The following is a 21,738-nucleotide window of genomic DNA, read 5'->3' as shown; positions in this document are numbered from 1 at the left end:
CATTAAGCCACTCTACTAAGACCAGAAGACGTAGGAGCCCTACCTAATACAGAGAAACAGACACAGGGAGGCAGCCAAAAGGGGAAAGACAAAGAAATATGTCTCACTTGAAAGAACAAAGCTCTAGAAAAAAATTCATCAAAATGGAGACATGCAATATACCAGATACAGAGTTCAAAACACTGGTTATAAGGATCCTCAATGAGGAGTAGATGAACCCAGCAAGAACTTTAACAAAAAGATTCTAAAAAACCCATAAAAATGGAGATCAAAACATAATAGGGAGCCATTGTATTTCAGAATACAATATCTGAAATAAAGAGTACATTAGAAGGAATCGACAGAGTGGATAAAAAGGAAGATCGAATCAGCAACATAGAGGATGGAGTAGCATAGGACACCCAATCAGATCAGCAACAAGAAAAACTAATCCAAAAAAATGAAGATAGTTTAAGAAGTCTCTGGGACAACGTCAAATGTAAGAATATTCACATCACAGGGGTACCAGAAGGAGAAGAGAGAGAGAAAGGAATTTAAAATCTTTTTGAAGAAATAAGCAGAGAAAATTGCCCTAACCTGGTGAAGGAAATGGGCATAAAACCCCAGGAAGCTCAGAGAATTCCAAAAATCAAGGATCTAAAGAGGGCCACACCAAGACACAGCATAATTAAAATGCTAAAGGTTAAATTCAAAGAGAAAATCTTGAAAGCGGCAAGAAAAAAGCAATTAAGTTACATACCAGGGAGTTCCCATAAGACTATCAGCCAATTTCTCAACAGAAGCTTTGCAAGTCAGAAGAGCTTGGCACAAAATATTCAAAGCGATGAAAACCCAGGACCTACAACCAATATTACTTCACCCAGTAAAGCTATCATTTAGAATCAAAGGACAGATAGAGGACTTCCCAGACAAGAAAAAAGCTAAAGGAGTTCATCACCACCAAGTCAGTAGTACAGAAAATGTTGGAGGGAGTTTTTTAAGAAGAAAAAAATGTGTATCAAAAGTCTAAATAAAGAACACTAATAATTACATATCTACCAACAAGTACTTTAAATGAAAAATAATTAAATACTCCAAACAAAGGATAGAGTGGCTGAATGGATAAGAAAACAAAACCTTTACATATGCTACCTACAAGAGACTCACTTCTGATTAAAAGACACACACAGACTAAAAGTAAGGGAATGGAAAAAAGATATTTCATGATGGACCTAGAGGTTAGTGTGCTGAGTGGAGTAAGTCAGAAAGAGGAAGACAAATGCCATATGATTTAACATATATGTGGTATCTAAAGAATAAAACAAACAAACAAACAAAAAAGCCAAGATTGTTTGTTAGACTTATTGAAACTATTTAATCTTAACCACAGATTTTGGGTCAGATCCCCAAACTAACTTGCTGGTAAGCATCTAGCAGAATGTGCTGATGTTTGTTGGTAGAAAGCACTATGCATTTTAAACTCAATCTGGTATTTATATCACTTGATAAAATAGATATAAACAAGTTAGTTTTTAGTTTATCTTGGCAAATACTCTACTTGGTTCATTCAATATATTTTACATACAAATTAACTAAGAAGTAAAGCATAGTTAAAAAATAAACATTCATCATATAGTCTCAGAGACTTAAATGTCCTCCTACCTTCAGCAAGAATCCTTTCTTTAATGATTTTTGAATGATTATATATATTTCTATATATGAATAAACTGTTCTCAAAAACTTGTTTACTGCCAAAGGCTTGTTTCCTACCTTTGTTTTTAGTTTTCTTTTGGCTTTAGACTTTTAAGTAAAGTCAATTTTCATTATTTGCAGTAGTTAAATTTTATAAAGTCACTGTGAGGATTGATTTCGCAAATATTGAACCATTGTTTCTAGGGGAAAAACAAGGTTAGGTTCCTGCAGGTCTCTGGTCACAACATTTTTTTGGCAACCAATCAATACATAACCTTGTTTTATGCTTGTTTCTTTTTAAAGACAACTTATTATATATAACACTGAACTCACAGCACTGTAACTCATAGTTGAATGCAGCTTAGCTAACACACTTATTTTCCCCATAAGGCACATCGGCCTTTTTGTACTTGCGAAAACTAGTTAGGGGCCATTTTAAACCAAAATTACCAACAGAGAGCTGAAACAATTTTGAAGACAGAGTGTTGCCTTGTTTGACCTTAGCTGAGAATGAATGTGTATGTGAGGCAACTCAATTTTTTTACTGCTCTGCACATATTTGTGAATAACTGCAAAAGTGCTGCAAGTATTAATTTTGGAGTTACAAATAAATTTTAGTGAGCAAGCAAATTCGCCAATACAGGATATGCAAGCATTAATTCTACTAATATCTGTAGAGATTTCTTAAGCATTTTTAGAAGAGATTTTTATAAAGACTGCAAAGAATTAGCCTTGCAGTCAGCTGTGTGTTACTTCTGTCAATGTAAAAAAAAACAAAAACAAAAATTCTATAGAGAACTTTTATAAGAGTTTATTTGAGACAAACTGACAATTGTTCGAGAGCAAGATCTTAAACTGAATTATTTATTCTACATTTCTGGATTCTCTTCTTCAGTATTGAAGATGGGCATAGTCTATCGCCATGAAAATTATGACATGATTATATAAACTTTTTCATCAAAAAGATATCATAAATTGCTCCAAATTTTATTTTTTAAAAACCCATTTTCCATTTTAAAGATAAAAAAACTAAAGATTAGATAGGCTAGGTGACTTCAAGTAAAGAACATTCTTCAAGTAAAGACAACGCAAGCTAGGTTTTTTATGACATTCCATGCTCATTTCTTCGCTTTGCCTCTGTATGGAAAGATGATCAGCTTATACCAGGTCAAATTAGTGGCTATGTGCTCAGTAGCTTTTCTACTCTAGTCATTTCTAAAATTTTGAATGTATCAGAATTCTCAGAATCAACTAGAGGGCTGTTTAAAACACAGATTTCTGGGGCCCACCCCCAGAGGTTTTGATTCTGTAGGTTAAGTTGGAGCTTGAGAAATTTTATGTATAAGTTCCTGGGTGGTGCTATTCCTGCTGGTTGGGGACCTCTTTCACTATGCTACTTGAACCAATTTCATTGGACAAAGTTTCCTCATGAAGGTAGTGATTTCCTAGTGAGGATGGTGAAAGAAGACAGATTGGGCTTGCTACTATGCTGTATTCTTCCTAAGCTCTGCCACCTGTCTCAGCATGCATGTGGAAACATGTACTCTGTGACTGTATCTTTGATGCAGGTCAGCTTTGAGCTATTTATTTAATCCTTTAAACTTTTCTGAGAGTAACTAAAAAAATCAATTGTTTCTAGAATAGAGTTTTCATTGTGGGACCGGCCAGGAATTCCCAATTAATGATAGCTATTACTCTCAAGGTAGAATGTGGGTCAATGAGGAACTAACAGTTAAGCTTCTTTGTGACATCAGTCCTCTGTTCTAAAAACTTTTATAATAGGGGCCTATATGTTTTAAGATTTCTTAAGGATATCAAGGTAATAAAAGTAGGCAAAATATTTGACTGAAAATCCTGGAGTTATCAAGATAATGTTAGGTTTCCTTTAGCATATATTTTTAAGAACATAAGTAAATATAATATATTTTTAAGAACGTTTCTATTGAAAATGGTCTGAATAAAAAAAAGAAAACTTCAGGATCTAAGGTAAGGCTTCTCTTTGTTAAAAATCAATAATGAAATAGTCTTAATCTCAGTGTAGGCATTGTGTTTGTTTGAACTGAGTTTGTATGGAACTAAGACAATTTAGGATATAGTAAGAGCTCATTAAATAGGACTAAATCTTAGTCTTTGAACATTCAGTTTTCATTGGAAGAGACAGTGGCCTAAGAAAACATTTTGTAGACTGTGGTTTATGCTCATGCTTCATTCTCACCATTCAGCTTCTCTCTGCTTCATTCATCTATGTTCACCACTTTCTTTCTCTCATTCTATGTTCTCCCTACTTAACGGATTCTTCATATTGTCTTTCATAGGCTTAAAACTTCTCTGTCTATTGACCTGAAGAACCTCCGCACTTCCTTCATTGACCTACTATATGTTGGACATTGGGGATACAGCAGTGAATAGGTAGAAAATTTCTCTGCCTTCATAGAATTAGCATTTTAGTGGGAAAAAAGAGAACAGGAAAACAAGAAGTAAATAAGATGATTACGAGTGTGATACATTTAAGAGGCACACTAATAGGTGATTTTGATGAAGGAAGGAGATGAGATTCTTTAGATCACTCACTAATTCACAGATTGGCTGCAATTAGAATCATTTATAGAAGTTTGATTTGTTTTTATCTCATTCTGATGTGAGTGTCCTACTCGGATTACTTCATAGGAGTAGGACCTGGTCAGCTGAAGCTTTTATAAGCTTCCTAGGTGATTCTGATACTACTGCTTTAGGAGAAGACCTTTTGAAGAAGATAATATTTGAGTTGAGACCTGAAGGAAGAAGCAGCCAGCCTGGTGGAGGGAAAGATTTTTCCAGATCGAGGACACAGCACTTGCAAAGGCCCCGAGGTCAGAGAGATGCATACACAAGGAGCAGAATAGAAGAGGCTCACCATAGTTGAAGCACAAGAGGTCAAGAGGGAGAGTGGAAACCTAAAAAGGCAAGTAGTAAGCAGCTTGTTTGAATTTTTTATATTTTCTATGTTTGAATTTTTTACAGAATGAGAATTCACTGGAGAATTTTAATCAGGTGAGTGACATGATCTTAAATATTATTTAAAAGAACTCAAAAAAAAAAAAAGAACACTGGCTTCTGTATGGAAATAGATTTTAAGAGAGCAAGGTGGTGATGGCGAGACCAGGTAATAATGTTATGAACTCAACCAAATTGAAAGATGATGGTGGCTGAGATAGGGGGATGGCAGTAGGGTAAAAGGAGTACACAGACATGGAAAATATTTTGGAAAAAGAACAAGTAAGACTCTCTTTTTATCTATTATCTAACTTCCTAAGAAAGAGAATCTGAGTAGTGAATCAGTCACTCATATTGATAAATTCTCCCTAATTTCCCCTACAGAGCACCATGCCATCTTATAGGTTATTGGGTTTCCTCATGCCAATCTATGGATGAGTATCTTAGGATCTAGAGCTCAAACAAGTCATGGCCCAAGATGCAACACATATGAGGCGAAGCAAGTTAATTTATACAGAAGGAAGAGCTTTATTTGGGGAGGGGCTATAGGCATGATAGCTATGTAGACTTTCTTAGATTCTTCTTTAATAATCACTTTAAAAATAGTATTTGTCATCAGTAACTGGCATAATGATCAAATATATAAATTATGAAAACTTCGAATGTCTCACATTCGAAGTTTTGCATATTTTCAAAGCCAAAAATTTTGAAGGAAACCAAAATTTTGCCACTTTGAAGCTGTCATTTGGGATATTGATTTTAAACTATTTATTAGGAAACAAGACTCAGAAAGAACTCCTGACCTTTTCTTTTTTTCTGCCCAAAAGATTCAGACAGAAAAACCTGCTTTAGAATAGGAGCCTTGGTTTAATCACCTTAAGAATCATCACCCTAGCAATATCAGGAATTCTCCAAGCCTGTTGTTAGCTAGATACCTGCTGTGTTTCTGAGTTGCCTAGCAAGATTGTTTCTGCCATGTATGTTCTACTCTTCAACTACCCGTAAATTACATTACTTATTCTTACTTCCGAAATCTAAAATCCCATTTCTCTTTTTTCTTTGTTGTTCTAAAAGTCATATAGCCAGTGTTGCCCAACTCTTTGGAATTTTTATGCGTATGTGAATTTCTCATGCACATATATTAAATATTTGATTTTGTTCATGTTAATCAGTCTGTTAATTTGATTATTAGCCCAGCTAGAAAAACTTTAAAGGTGGAGGGAAAGTGCCGGAGCCCACCGGCGGCAGAGATCAAACAGCACCTAAAAGAGGGGAGTGAAGCCTCAGAAAAAAGAAGACAGGAAAGCGCTTCGGGAGGGCATACAGTCACTGCTGCAGCCCCGAGTTTATTTAGCACAGCCTTTACATAAGTTTTTGGATACAATAGCAGAATAAGATAGCAAAGCACAGAGTACAATAGCCAAGTACAGAGTACAATAGCAAAGCACAAGGTACATTACCATAGGAATGCTGACATTTACATAAGTTCCTATATATCCTTCCCTCAGGGTACAAACATTCTTTTCTGGGCTGTAAAACATTCCACTATCTTAAGAGGATTTCTTTAGGAGGCAAACCTCCCCTCCAGAGTCAGTAACATTTAACTCCACATCCTGCTTCCTAGAACCATTGCTTAAGCAGTCTCAGCAGTTGCTTCATGGCTATCGCTACATGACTTCTTCAGTGTCTCTTAATGGCTCCCGACAGGAAAGTATTAATTTTTTTGCCCTTACAGTTTTAAATTTTATTATTATTTTTTGATTGGGTCACCATTTGCTGGCCTCAGGATTCACAGTTAAAATGTGACTTTGTAAACAAACAAACAAACAAAAACTGCACATAGGAGGTTGGTTTTAAGGAAGGAAGAAAATGTTAAACAATTATTGTTAGATTATCATAGATCAAGTTTGGGAACACAACTAAGAGTATGTTTTCTAATGTAGTTTGTCATGTGTACAAATTCACATGTTCAAAGGAATCTGGTAAATAAAAGTATTCCTCTAAAAATGTTATAAAGTCTTCAGTATCTTGTGAAAAAGTGACATCTGGAAAAAATACTTTTATTGTTTTCAGTGAAAACTCACCAAATGTTTATCTTAATTTTCTAACACTTGATGTACTAAGGCATTTACTATTCATACATCTTAAATGTGAAGGTCGGTTACATTTGCCCAAGCCCACATGTCAAGACATACATCTGTGGGCCTCACAGATCCCATATCCTGATTCAGTGACCTGTGAAGTAAGAAATCCTTGATTTTATTTCTGTAAAGAAAAGAGAAAAGATGAGAGCCAGAACAAAAATAGCATCTTTTAATGTTTCTTTTTCCTCATGGATTTCTCAATTCTCTGTAATGGATACCTTCCATGAGTCCTTTAAAATAGATTTTTGTTAGCCAGAGAAACTTTCCATCAGCTTTCTTACTTGCTGGAATTATTAAGACCTCCTGACGTGGTATGTGCTAGCCCAATAATAACAAACTCTACCTCCAAATTTTAGCTGCATGTAGAAAAGCAACTTAAATCATGTGTTCATTTTGCCACTTGTAGTTTAGCCTGAATTATGCTTTCCTTCCTTTTTCAAGAATTACTAAGATTTATTACTTGAATAACTATTATGTACTATACTAGAGAAGAAATATTAATCGGTTGACAAAAAACTATGCAGGAATTCCCTTCTAGGTTTATTCATTGACTAACCTTGAGTTTTAAGATATCCTGCTTATGAAAAAGAAAATTAGAATAGGTGAAGCTCAGATGATTTGGATAAATGTTGATACAGTAAGGAAGTCAACAGCATTGATCTTAGAACTATTTCTGTCTCCATCTTCCACTCCTTTAGACTTTAGTTTTCCTTATCCTCAAATGAACGTCTTGTAGTTCTTTTGTTCCAGGCTTTATTTTCTATTTTATTGTCTTTTGCTTCTGCAACTAGTATGTAGCTATTATTGCAATCGCACAGAGATTTCACTTATAGCTTTTCTTTGATTCAAGCTGGTGTTGCCTAGTATAATGGCATTGTGACTCATTTATTTTGTTCTTATTCTCCTACCTTTATATGCCTACACACTTAATCATTAAGCCTTGAGACATAAGTTTCTGCACAATGTCAAATCTTTTAAGAATAAAGCCTTAGGTTCATGACCATGAGAACAATAAGTTTTGGTTAAACTAAGGATAACATCTTGGCTTTGGGTATATTTCAGCCCCAGACCCATCAAGGCAGAACAGCCCCACTGACCATGGGACCAAAAAAAGATGATGCCATGGCTGATTCCAGAACCAGACACTATGATCAAGTACTCTAGCCCTGTCCAATCAGGAGCACCCACAAACCCAACTCCTTTAGTTTCCATTACTAAGAATTTTTCCCCTATATAATCTATCCCCTTGATATACCCGGTGGTGAGAGGGCAGGTCTTCAAGTGGTAGCTCACCTGTGTCTCTGTGACTTACAACTCTCTAAAATAAACCTTACTTTCTTTGCTACAAAACCTGTAAGTAACTCATTGGACTTAGATGTGTACAAGCAGACAGACCCCTTTGCTCTGGTAACATTAACAAGTTCTCATAACAACTTCTTTACCTCTTTCAAAAATTTGGGAAATTTCAGCATGCCAAGAGAAACCCTGGAAATGAATTGATAAAAAATTTTCTATCTCATTCAAATCCCTTGGATGTGGCCCACACACAGTGTGAATAAGATAATTTCACAGCACAATGCTACACTATTCTAATCATAGAGGATGTCTGTGTGACACACACATCCCATAGAACTAGTGATTTCAGCATTACAGAAAATGCTTTTTCAGGTGATGATTAACCTTTGTTTCTTTTCCATAACGGGCCATAAGGAAAGAGCAACAAAAGAGTATAAGATGTAGAAAGAAAGACACCTCACCTCAGAAATAAATCATTCCCAAATAACAAGTATCTGCGCACAACACTCTGCTGAGAATTCAGCAGAATGATTTCATTACACAGATAAAACAAAAGAACAACAATTAGAGATATGGGCATGTAGACTATAAGATTTATAAAAGGAAGACTGAAAGTTCTCTGTGATGAATATTAAAGACCTGATAAGAAGAAACAAAAAATCTGGAATAGACGCTTATGGATTGAAGAGAATGAAGATTTTGCCACCTTGAAGCTGCCTTTTGGGTTATTGGTCAGAAAGAGCCTTTCACTCTTCCCCCCTTTCCTGCCCGAGGGATTCAGACAGAAAAACTGCTTTTTTAGGAAGAAAGCCTTGGTTTCATCACATTAAGGATCTTTATCTTAGCATTACTCAGAAAGACTCCATGCCTGTTAGATACTGCCTGTGTCCCATTGCTTCCGAGTTATCTAGCAAGAACGTTCCTGCCATGTATGTTCTGTTCTTCAACTACTTGTAAATCACCTAAAATCTAGTACCCCTCTCTCCTTTCTCCTTTCTCCAAAATGTCTTCTATACTACTGTTGCCTCACTATCTTTGAAATTTTCATGCCTATGTGAATTCCCCATGCACAAGCATTAAATCTTTGATTTTATCCTTGTCAGCGCTGAGCTGGTCAAGAAGAGGTTTTGGTGGTGAGATGCGCAGTTAGTAGAATACACAAGAGGCTGACGTGAGAATGAAACAGCAGGCACCAAACTTATTGTGGGGAGCACATTTCTGTTCTAGGAAGTGCTGTTCTATTGTGCGTTTCTGCTTCTGCTCTTCTTCTGCTCCCCTTCTGGTGCTCCCCCTTCCACTCCCTAGGGGACCGCATGGCTCCACACATATCAAAGAATAGTGGCATTCTGCCACACATCCGTGATACAATAACTTGAATCATGCTTACATGTTAGGCACAGGCACCCTACTACCCTAATGTAACATTCTAAACCCAGGGTCCTATTTCTAGCTGTGAGTCTGGATCACAGCCAGACCTGGGGCCTACAATCCTGTTAATCTGTCTATGTTAATTTGATTATTGGTCTAGCTTGAAGAATTTAGAAGATGAGAAAAAAAGTATTAATTAATTTTTTAGTCTCCCTAAGATCAGGACCAGTGCAGAATATGACAATTAGGAAGCTGCACCAACCAACAAAAGGGGAAGAGAATATGAATTGAAACAGGGAAGATTAACGTCTTCATTCTATCAGTTTCCTATTGCTGCTGTAACAGATTATCACAAATCCAACTGCTTAATACAATACAAAACAAATTTATTGTCTTGTAGTTCTGGAGTTCAAAAATTTTAAATGGGTCTTAATGTGGCTAAAATCAAGGTGTTCAAAGAAATGCAGGGCTGAATTCCTTTTGGAAGTTCTGGGAGAAAATCTGTTTCTTTACTTTCCAGTTTTTAGAGTCTTACTGACCTCCCATCCTTTACTTTATTCCATACCTTCAGCAGTCACTACAGTGTTTGGTGAGAGGCAGCTACACCAGTTCATGTCATGGAATTATTGGGGAACAAGAGTAACTTGAGGTAGTTACAGAGATTATCAAAGGAGTTTGTTAAGGACATGCAAATTATATTCTGGGTTCTCCCAGAAATGCTTGGCTTGCAACTTACTCAAAGGGGATGGATATTATTGTGGAAAATACAGGCAACAGCCAGTGAAATTTGAGTTGTTAACACTGTGGTTTTTGGGTCTTGGAGAAACAAACCTAAGTTACATGCACATAGTCTATTCCTGAGTTTGAGTTCAAGAATTCTCAGCTAGCCTTTTATTTTTCAATCTCTATAAGTTCTAAATTCTATAATCCATTCAGATATTGCTAAAGATCATTACTTGTACCAGATAAATCTCAATTGAACTTGCTAGTACATTTTGGTATTGAAGTTGAGGAGTCTCAGTAGACAGTACTCCTAACAGAAATATTTGGTAGTTACTTCTGTTTGGGTGAATTATATGACATGAATAGCTCAGAAGTGTCATGACATAGGAGCCACAATTGTTCCAGTTTGTGCGACCTTAAAAAATATATTGCATACTCAACTTGCTCTTTTTTATGTAATTTCAAATATGTGCACGTATTCATTCAATTAAGATATTTTTCTTCCATAAAACTATTTATTTAATTTGCATTTTAAACAGATTTATTAAGGTTAATTGATATACAAAGAACTGCACATATTTATTGTGTACAATTTGAAGAGTTTAGACATATGCAAACACCTATGATATCACCACCACAATCAATGTAAGAGGCATATCTAACACCTTCCAAAGTTTCCTTGTGTCTCCACTTTTTCTGTGGAAAGATGCTCAACATTATTAATTATCAGAGAAATGCAAATCGAAAATACAACGAGCTATTACCACACACTGATTAGGATGACTATTATCAAAAATAAGAATAGCAAAAATAGCAAGTGTTGGTGAGGGTGAGAATGTAAAATGATGCAGCAGCTATGGAAAGCAGTATAAAAGTTTCTTTAACAATTAAAGATAGATTTACCATATAATTCAGCAATCTCACTTCTGGATATTTATATTTAAAGAAACATGGAATCAGAATCTGAAAGAGATATCTGCACTCACATGTTCATTGCAGTATTATTCACAATAGCTAAGAAATGGAAATAGCCCAAATGTCCATCCACAGATTGTTGTGGTGCGATCAAATTTAAGACCCACGGAGCCAATTGAGATTAATTATGGGCCTTTATTAGCCAGCCAGCAACTGACTCTCTCCACTAGAGAATCAGCCCCGAGCCTCTAGAGGGGATAGCTTAAAAAGTCCTAAAACCTCCTCTCTCAAGCAAGCAGGTTTACAGAAGCAGAGGCTGGCCGTTAACATATCTTTACGCAGAATATCTCTTAGAACTACACCCTGTTTAACATTAAACAATGGAAGCAGAAGTTGGCCATTTGAAAATTTTCTACCCTTAACAAGATGAATAAAGAAAAAGTAGTATATACATACAATGGAATATTATTCAGCCTTAAAAATAGAAGGAAATCTTGCCATTTGCTACAATGTGGATGAAACTGAAGGACTTTATGCTAAGTGAAATAAATGTTACAGAAGAACAAATACCACATGATTCTACTTATATGAGCTCTCTAAATTAGTCAAACTCATAGAAGCAGAGAATATTTAATTAGCATTAAGTGTTCCATATGCTCATGGACATGAGGTTAAATTTTGTGTTACATGATACTTTAGTGTGGTAGGAAAATAGTTTATCATATATCATTGTTACAAGGGGTTCATTTTGCCTGCATTCATCAAGACCAAAAGAGACACAAATGGGAATTTGCAGCAAAGAAAGTAGAGATTTATTTAAGAAAATGGCACCAAGCCTAGAAGCACAAATGAGCTAGTGCTCAAAGACATGGCTTCCCACTGGCCTCTAGGGGATAGATTATATAAGGGAAACTCATAAGCCATGGTAGCTAAAGGAGCTGGAGTCATGGACTCTGCTGATCGGTTGGGGCTAGGGTAGTAAGCAGCTGATTATTGATTGCACCAGGTCCTGTCAACAGTCATGCTGTAGTTCTGTTTGGTTTCAAGAGAAGCTTGTAGGGTCATTCTGCCTTCATGGATCTGGGTCCCTAAAATGTTATTTTTAGTAGGACTGAAACTCTGTTTCTGTGGTCAACAGACCTGAAGCTTTGTTCTCAAGACTTTGATGCTGACCTAAGGGTTTAATGGTTAAAGGAGTGGTATGCAGTATGCAGAAGGATAAAGGAAGAAAAGAAGCAAATGAGCCCAAGGCCAGACTAAATTGAGAAAGAGAAGTGAAGATTTGGATGGTTCCATGTTTATTATACTGTTAGATGATCTATTGTTAGAAATATATTTCTTTGTGTTTTTCTCCAAAAAACTTTTTATGATGCGTATACTCCTAAGAAAAGTGGCTTATTTATGTTAAAGTGAAGTCAGATTCTTTATCAATTAGTTTCTTAGTAACTACTTTGCAACGAAGTTACTGTGGAAATGTGAATTTTGTAGGAAGATGGAGGCACTAATTTAGAGCATTGAAGGAGGAATTCTGTTGAAATATAGAATGGCACAGTACTTTTTAAAAAGTGATTGATATTTGAGTTGAAGAAAGAAGATTATTTAGATGGAAAGGAAAGAAGTATCAAAAAATGCCATGGTGAATAGACTCCAAAGATGATCTTTGTTTTATTGATAATTTTCCCTTGAGTATCTCTGGGGGAAGAGGTTTATCATAGTAAATCTGAATATATCCTCAATCCTCTCATCAAAACAGACTTTAAGAGCCAGTGACATAGTATTTAAAATTTTGGCATATGAAAAAGCTATGGTGGTAAGAAAGGGAGGTGCATTTGATTTGGCGTTCATTGGTTTAATGATTAAGAGACTAGCCACAGAAACCCTTATATAATTGTTTAGGTAATTCTCTTCAGTGTGACTTCTGACTATTTGCAGTTTTAGTATTGTTGTACCCGTTCAAATCTAAGACCCACGGAGCCAATTGAGATTAATTATTAGCCTTTACTAGCCTGCCGGAGATTCTCCCCACTAGAGAATCAGCCCCGAGCTTCCGGAGGGGATAGCTTAAAAAGCCCCCAAATCCCCCTGCAGCAAGCAAGCAGGTTTACAGAAGCAGATGTTGGCGGTTAGTTGTTTTTTTTTTTTTTTAAATCTATATTGTTTTATTGTTCTTCTTGGGAGCCTTGGGAGCTATTTTCTCCTAGGCAGCTGGCCCCTGGAGATATCACTGCCCTGTCCTTGGGGTTGACTTACTGAGGAATTGATACCAAAAACCCTAACAACATATTTTCCAAAGTAGTCACAGCTGGAATAAAGAGGGGAGATGTGAACAAGGAAGATGTTATTGAAATGTACTTTTACGCTGTTACAGTATTTTAATTCTTCTCTCATGCCAAAAAAAATCCTTGTAGACTTTAGACCTTGATTTTAAAGAACATTTTTGTTGAAATCATTAAGATAATAAGTGATTTGAGAGGCCACTATTAAGTCTATTTATAAATACAGGAGGCAAGATTATGGAGCACATATAAACAAAATTCAACTGGTGTTTATGTGAATTTGTTTATAAAGGCAATTCCCACCTTAAGGACTGTTTTTAAAAAAATCACGTTGAATGTCAACTGTAATTGAAAAAAAAAGCATATATGTATTTTGTAAAGATATATTCAAACTGTTAAGTAACTATAGAAACTTCCCTTACAGACACAGAGACACAGAAACACTTATTTTATGCTTATAAATCACCCTACATCCTGAGGCACAAAGGCTATAAAAGCTGCTGGCTTATACCAGCCACAAATTCATGGGCAGAAAGTAACCTCAGTTTCATTATACAATTATTATAATATCAGGCTTATGCCTGGAAATTCATGAATCTAATTATAACAGCCTGAATTCTAGGTAAGGACAAGCACAGTAGGCAAAGGGTTGTATAACAGCAACTGTCAATCAAAATGACCTGAGATGCCAATCATCTAGGACCACCCCAGTAACCACCCATCACAGCCCTAATATAATACAGACCTCCCCATTGCCAGGCTGTTACACCTCTTTGCTGGTAACTAGCGTTTCACTTGGCGTGTACTCCATCTTTTATCTTTTCACCCCAAATTCCAAGGGGCTGTAGCCTTCTTAGGCATGGCCTGTCTCCTTCTAAAATGTACTTTCAACAAATCTTACTTTTTCTAAATCTTGTCGACCTGAAATTCTTTACTGAGTCAGTGGGGAAGAACTGAGGGGTCCCTCCATACCACTGGGACGATGCTAGATTTCAGTAACATTATCTGTTGGGCGTAATATTTAAAGAAACTCTAACCCTTTTGCTATTACTTTATTTCTTACAATTGTTATAGATTATTAAAAAAAAAATGATGACCGTTGTTTTGATAATAAAGAAATGCAAAATGTTTAAAAAATTTATTTTAAAGTCTGTTATTTGAAATCTAGAATACATTTACTCTCAGATGTTCTATATAGAAGCTAAGTTCCTCCATCAGCTATCAAAAACCTCTGTAACCCACAGCATTCCTGAAATGTCCATAAATAATAATACCATTAAAAAATAACGTTATGCACAATGTTGCTTTCTGGAAGAATGAGCCTGAGTGCCAGCTGGGAATATTCTGGCGCATTCTCTTCCTCTCATCTTCTGCAAGTCATGCAATGAGAGAAACTCTGGAAGGAAATCAAATTAATATAGTAATTAACTGGAGAAGAATGCTGAGCGAGCTGAGGGACTCACCCACAACAAAGCAAAGAGAAAACAACTAAACAAAGGAAGAAATAAAGCAGTTGTAAGAGATGAAAAATGAACTGAGAAACTTCTAGAGGAGATACAGGAGAGAAAACCAGAGAAACAATATTTGAAGAGAGCATCTCTGAGAATTTTTTATGTGGAAGAACAACATGCCAAGAGCTGCTAAAACAATTTTGAAAAAGAATAAAGTAAAATTATAAAATAATAGTAAGTTATAAATGATAGTGTTATGCCCTGACTCGTATCTCCACGAACCACCCCAAGAAGCTGACACCGATGCAAGAGCAAGAGGGAGTTTATTTCAGACTCGAGTCCGGACTGCAGTCCGCACACAGATGCAGCAGTGAGTAGGAGGCGGTCCCGGACATGGGGCTTCAGGGGTATTTGAAGGGAAAAATCGTAAGCACGGGGAGCGATGTCTTCGTGTTACAGGATTGGTACAACGAGCTTGTCTCTTAGCAGGATTGGCTGGGTGATGGCGCCAAGGAACAAGGCGGGGAATTTGGAGAGTTACTTTCCATAGTTGCTCTGATTGGCTGAGTCTAGGGTGGGGTGATCGTCTGGCTATCTGCGGCTTTTCCAGGAACTGGCCTGTGCTTAAAATGGAGTCTTATATTTAAGATGGAGTCACTTTGGTTGTTCAATAGAAATTATAAAACAATTGTAATAAATATGATATTGAAGCAAGGCTAGATAAAGAGACCAATGGAATAGAATAAAAAACTAATAAACAGATTCTGCTATATGTGGAAATTGGAATAATAATGGAATTGGCATTACATGTTAGCAAGGAAATGATGCAATAAATTATACTGAGTAGTTATTCATATTGAGAAACAGTTACATTCCTTCCAAAAACATACACGAACAATAAATCTAGATATGCCATATACTGCTAGTAAGCTTTGTGAATAAAAAAGGAGGTTCTATGAAAAGTAACCTCACAGAATGACGAGATCATAAACTTCAGACTGGGTGGGTCTTGGTGGGTAGTCATACCCCAGGCATACAACTTCTTTACTAAAAGGCTTATTTTTGCCTTAAGCAAGCCCTGCCACATTGCTTCGGAGGTTCTAGTTTAACACTCCTTTGAAATGCCCCCTTTCATACTCCTCTCCCTCTAATAACTAACTACCCTTTCAGACTCCTCAAGAAAACACATAATCTTAACTACCCTTTATTCTGAGTTGCTTCCTCCCACTTTCAAGTAATCTTCTTTAGTTCCCTCTTTAATCTCAAATACATAAAAAGAAAACAGTAAACTGCTACTCTTCAAAGTGTTTATTTCAGTTTGTTGAGATCTTGCTTCCAGGTGTATCCTCTGTTTGGCTCAAATTTTTATAAAAATTCTCTACAAGCTTGGATGTTCTTATGTCAACAGCTTATAAATTAATATGGGCTCACATTTGTTTGCAATATGGACCTGTATTAAGTTTCTATTGCTGCTGTAACAAATTACCAAATTAAGTAGCTTAAAACAACGCAAATTTATCTCACAAATCTGGAGGTCAGAAGTCTGAAATGGGTCTCTCTGGTTCAAATCAAGGTGTCAGTAAAGCTATGTTCCTTTCCGGATACTCTAGCTGAGTCTGTTTCCTTGTTCTTCCTAGCTTCTAGAGGCAGTCTACACTCCCTGGCCCATTTCTCTGTGTTTGAAATCAGAAACATTGAGCTGAGTCCTTTTCATTCTGCCACCTCTCTGGTTCTTCCTCTCACTCTTTTGCTTCCCTCTTGCACTTATAAGGATGCTTATGATTACCTTGAGCCCACCTGGATAATCCAGGATTATCTCTTTATCTCAATATCAGTTGATTAGCAACCTTAATTCCCCTTTTCTATGACTAACATGTTCACAAGTCCTGGAGATTAGGACATGGACTTCTTTGAAGAACTATTATTCTGCTTACCACAGGAACTATCAAATAATGTAATATGCTTACGTCTAATGATTTTGCAATTTTATTTCTAGGTATAGTCCCTTTAGAAAACACAGCATGCCCAGAATGCCACAGTACAGGCTCCCCAGTGGTGCAGTCTCAGACTCAGAGCACTACAGGGCCTACTGCCAGGGTATACTGGTCCCTCTGCATTCATGGTTTCTCCTAGCAAGGCAGTAGTTGTTTCTGAGAACAGAGGCAGGAAGTGGGTACCCATGGTGTAACTGGTTGAAGAAGGGGCTGGAGCAGATACTTGGTTTTCAGTGTTTGGCTTAAAACATTCCCGACCCAATTACAACTAGAAAAAGTATCTGGCTGTCCTTTATGGAGACAGAACTGCACTGTGAAAAGAGGACTATCATCATAGGCTACAGTTCTGGGGCTATTGTAGCCATGAGGGATATAGAAACACATTGAGTATATGCTATTTTGTTAGTGACTGCATACACATAGGCCTTGGAGGATGAAAATGAGCATGTGGGTGTGTACTTCAACCACCCCTGGCAATGGGAAAGGATCAAAGTCAACTGCCCTCACATTGTTCAGTTTGGCTCCACTGATGACCCTTCCCTTCCCTGGAAGGAACAACAAGTGGCCAATAAGTTGGAAGTCACATTGTATAGATTAACTGACTATGGCCACTTTCCAAACATAGAGTTTCCTGCACTGATTAATATGGTAAAGTTTATGCTGAAAGTATCAACACAGACAGAATGAATTCTGGTATTTTGCATACCAATATGGTGGAACAATTATCATATTATTAGTAAATAAGCTATTATCAGATGATTACTGAACACATAAAACATCAAATTAACACTCTCCCCCACAAAAAAGACAAAGGAAGCATAGCACATGTCCAGCGGAATTTATATAATTGTAGCATTGTTTGATAGTTAAAAATTAAAAATAATCTAAATGTCTATCATCAGGAACAAGGATAAATTGTGATCCATTGATACAATAGATTATTACACAATAGTTAAAGATAATGAACTAGAGGCTACAGGTGTCAACACGAACATTTCTCAATGACAAAATGTTGCAGGAAGCTGTCTGTTCTGTGGTATCATTTTTATAAAGCTTAAAAACCAGAAGACAACCATATTTTATTTATGGACACACTGCCTGAGGTATAAATAATCCTTACTTGTACTACAATATTTTTAGATTCACCTTTTGCCTTTCACTTTTGTGTTTATGCCTACTCTTAAACACCATAACCTTCTTCTATAGCGGGGGTTAGTAAATTATGGCACTCCGACAGTCCACCTTTTTTTAGGGAATAAACTTTCATGAAAATATAGGCTACATACATTTTTGTAAATAAAATTTTATTGGGCTACAGCCATAGCCATTCCTTTATTATTTTTGGCTGCCTTCATGCGACAACGTCAGAGTTGAGTAGTTGTGACAGAGAGTGAGTGGCTCTTAAGTCTAAAGTATTTACTACTGGCCCTTTACACAAAACTTGTAAGTATAATTAATATAAGTTGAGATAACACCACTGTTCAGTTGCAGGTATTGAACAAGTGGTGTTACCTCAACCTGTACTCCTCAAAGTTGGAATGTTCTGATGATACAATGGTGTTCAGGGGCTCCTACCCTCAAGGAGCTTGGGCTGATAGAGAAAGAGATATGAAATAAGTTCAATGAAATATAAGTTTATACTCTAGGAAAGAAGTTATTTAAAACACAATGAAATGGGAAATTATAATTTTTCATCAGAAGTTGAAAGAACGGATAAATGAGAATTAACATATAAAGTATCTGGCTCATAACAAAATTTCACTGCTGTAGGTTTACTATTTTAGCTATGTTTGTAACCATCATCATCTTTTGATACTGCATCAAAGTAAAGAAATGGAGAGAAGAAAAAAAGGCAGAAAAAATATTTAGAAGAGAAGAAAGTTGAAAGTGTATTAAATAATGAGAAAAGGAGTACCAATTTTTATTTTCCACCACTTCATATTTCAAAAATAATAGTTTTTTGATTCTATATTTTTTAAATTTCATTGAAAACATAGAATGGTCATTTTCTCCAGAAACATAGCCTTTTGATTTCCCTAGTGCTAACTATAAATAAAGTGAATAAGATTTCTCAAATAGTTTTGCCTCAGCTTTCATGCTGATATCTGCTGAAATATACATGCCTATAAATTATAAATATGGCGTATTTCTAGTACGCCAAATAATCATTTTGAAATAAATTCTCTTTCCTATGAGGGTACACATTGTTTTCTTTAATGTGCTCTTAAGGTTAAAAAGAAGTGTAGATAAGTTGTCATCATAGTCATTATCCATTTTTATTTGCTGAGTTTCCAAGGCTTGTTCTGTTCTCTGTAGAACATGTTTAACTTTGTTACTTGGTCAATCATGAGTCCCCAAATAGCTATTAAAGTTATTTTGGCTTGTGTCATCTTTTGAGAGAAAAAAACACTTTTATCTCTCTCCAGGCTAATAATAGTTTATATGTGATGTATTTTTCTCTTCTTCACTTCTCTTTGATCATTCAATGACTCCAAGTATTTGTTTGTTCCCTTGGGAGTTCTGCTAAGGAGCAGCTGGGCACTTGGCTTGAACATACATGATTCTCACTTAATTATAAAACTATTATTACCTGATTTTCCTTCCTGGATATCTTTTCACATTTTCAGTTGTCACTGAAAGTCTCATAATTATGAGAATTTTAGAGTTAACTTATGAAGGTAAATCTTCTTAAAAGGGCATTTTGCTCTTTTCTCAGTAGAACCTCACCAGGCTGATAATTTGCATCTAGGACTAGAATTTCTTGCTTAGTTCTATTATGCATAGCATCAAAATAATACTTCATTAACAAACAGGAAGAGAGATTTAATCTTTGCCTAATAAAATGTTCGTTAAGTTCAATCTAATAGTACTCCTATGGTTTATATTGGGCTTCATTTTACCTTTAGACAGCAATGATCTGTTTAAAGAGGGGCAAGAATGGATCCAACTAGTAATACAGCAGGAAAGCGTTGTTACATTTTGGGGTATGGGAAAGACTAGCTGGTGCTGCAGGTTGGACAACAGAACAGATGTCCACTAGTGGCAGTCAATGTTCAGAAGGCACGCCCTGAGAACTAACTGTCCTACTCATCTATGACATAGAACCCCAACTTTCTCAAGGTCACTTTTATAACATCCAGTAGATGAAGTTTTGAAATTTGAGAGATTATATATTTAATTCCTGACCTTGACCTCAGAAACCTTAGCTGTTTAATTTTTCTGTTAAGAATTTTGTTTTGTATTAAAATGTATTTAGAATTCTAAAATCTAAAATAATGAAAATGTTTATATTTCAAAATGGTTGCTTTACTGTTGATGCATTTTGCAACTATTTATCTTTTAATGCAGAAGCCTTGGCATACTACTGCAAACACATTATTTTTCTCTTGGTTGGTATGATTCATTTATTTATTTTTTAAATTTTATTATTTTTTAATACATAAATTGTGGTATATTTATTGGATACAATGTTATCAACACAACATGTAATGCTAGTGATTGAACTACATGGGTGTCCATCACACACATAACATCGGTTCAAAAATTTTATGTGCAGAAAATTATGTATTGTATCCAATTATATAAATTTCAAGAATATTATTTAGAAATATAAATTGGCATGGTACAGTTTAATAAAAATTACATGATACATTTTGTATAAATTGGACCAATTTGTTGATAATCTGAATAGAACATAGATATTTAGTAGAAAAATTTAATGATAATATCAATTGAATTAAGATATTTAGTAGAAAAATATCTATAAATTGATTTACAAAATGTTTTGTTGACTTGATTAAAATGTCATAACTAGTTTTTATTGTGTGTGTGTGTATTTAGAAAAGAATATAGCATGATGGTTAAGGTAGAAATTCTAGGGTCAGCCCTGATCTTATTTCTATTTATTTCCATGATCTTGTGGAGTCCCTTAATGTCTATAAGCCATAATATTCTCATTTTTAAAGGAAGGTAATAATATCGTAGATAAAAAACGTGACATAATGCTTGCCAAATTACAATAAATGTTAGTTGTCATACTATGTGACAGAGTTGCAATATATTTTAAAATGGGTGGCAAATGATAAAGCACTATATAAATAAATGTTGCTACATAATTTTCATGAGAAAAATGTAGATTTTTCTGCACAGGGTTGAAATGGAAGGATTGTCAACCAGTTTGTATTGCCAGTGGCTCAATAAGTGGGAGAAGGGCTTAGCTCAAGTAATGCAATTAAAGATGTGGAATATTAAAGCTGAGTTCAATTCAAGTTTATTCGTTTGTTTGATTTTTACCTAATAGAGTGACAATGAGCAATTAAAAATCAATATTATGAAAGTGCATCAAGGGGTAAACAAATCCTAGAGAGTATATAATCTTATCGAAGTGATCCTAGTATAACTAAGATCTCGGCTACTGTTGGAGCATATATGTGGGTCAGACGGGTGTGAATGACAACTCCTTAGCATGATATTTGAGGCCTTCACAATCTGGTCCCTGACACCTTTTTAGTTCTTTGTATTATACCTTTCCATGTTCTATAATCTTCACCATCTCAGATGAAGCTATATATTTTCAGGCCTCTAAAATATCTTCTATATTTTCTTCACAATCCAGATCTACTTGTCATGTTATTCACTTAGCACCAGAAAATACTGAAGGTTCTTAAATCTTACTTTTAGAAATCATAGCTTCTCTCCCTGTGTCTATCACATTTTTAAAAATCTCCATTTGTACAACTATGTAATTTACTTTGAATTGCCATTATTTGTGTTTCTATTCTTTTACCTGAAGGCCAGATCCTTGAAAGCAAGTTCCTGGAGATCATCCTTTGTGTCTTCTGGTCGCTATAGCCCCTCGGTGCCTAGCTCAAAGCTTTGCACACAATGAGGACTAAGAAATGATATTTGGATTGAATAGAAATCAGAC

At 35.7% G+C, this 21,738-nt stretch overlaps 1 long non-coding RNA gene and 1 pseudogene across 1 annotated transcript in view; both read left to right on the top strand.

Moving 5' to 3' along the window:
* The window catches only part of LOC118601704, an 81,749-nt gene that overhangs the window by 34,672 nt on the left and 25,339 nt on the right, over nucleotides 1-21,738 (top strand). The window lies entirely within an intron of this gene.
* LOC107516584 lies at nucleotides 16,937-17,498 on the top strand (annotated as a pseudogene).

The sequence above is a fragment of the Rousettus aegyptiacus genome, unplaced genomic scaffold (assembly GCF_014176215.1).
Source record: "Rousettus aegyptiacus isolate mRouAeg1 unplaced genomic scaffold, mRouAeg1.p scaffold_m13_p_4, whole genome shotgun sequence".
NCBI classification, from domain to species: domain Eukaryota; kingdom Metazoa; phylum Chordata; class Mammalia; order Chiroptera; family Pteropodidae; genus Rousettus; species Rousettus aegyptiacus.
This window is presented reverse-complemented; position numbering and strand designations above follow the sequence as displayed.